Raw genomic sequence first — 572 nt, 5'->3', positions numbered from 1 at the left:
TTCTTGGTTGTCTTTTTTCTTTTTTTTAAGGATATGGATAAAGTAGTATCTGAGGCTGATGCACCCTTTTCTTCCCCCCCCATCCCCACAAGTCATAACCAAAACACTGCTGTTAAGCTTGCTTTTCTGCTCTTTGATATAGACAAACTTAAATATTTTGGCAAATGAAAAGTATTGGTGAAAACTATAACTCAGTGCTTTGCTACCTGAGAGGAAATTGTAGCACTTGCAAAACCGTTGTCTGAGGTTTGTTTTTTTCTGTTTGCCCATACTTATTTGATTGCAGCACATTTATAGTGGCGACAGCATATGAATAAAATCTTTCAAAACTGATTTCAGTGAGTTACAATGATCAAGTACATCTAGTTGGCAGCCTTGCTTAAGCCAAATAACAATTCTAAAGAGATGAAAGTTGGTGTGTCTCCTGATAAATAAATTCTAATTGTTTTCCAGTCTTGCAATTGTATGAGGTAGACGTTTTTGATAATTGGCAATTTGACGGTGTCTAACTCTGTAACTGTAACTTGTTTTTCATTGTATACAAATCTACATGACACACTTGTATTGTTTCC

Source organism: Alligator mississippiensis, chromosome 3 (assembly GCF_030867095.1).
Source record: "Alligator mississippiensis isolate rAllMis1 chromosome 3, rAllMis1, whole genome shotgun sequence".
Taxonomy (NCBI): domain Eukaryota; kingdom Metazoa; phylum Chordata; order Crocodylia; family Alligatoridae; genus Alligator; species Alligator mississippiensis.
This window is presented reverse-complemented; position numbering follows the sequence as displayed.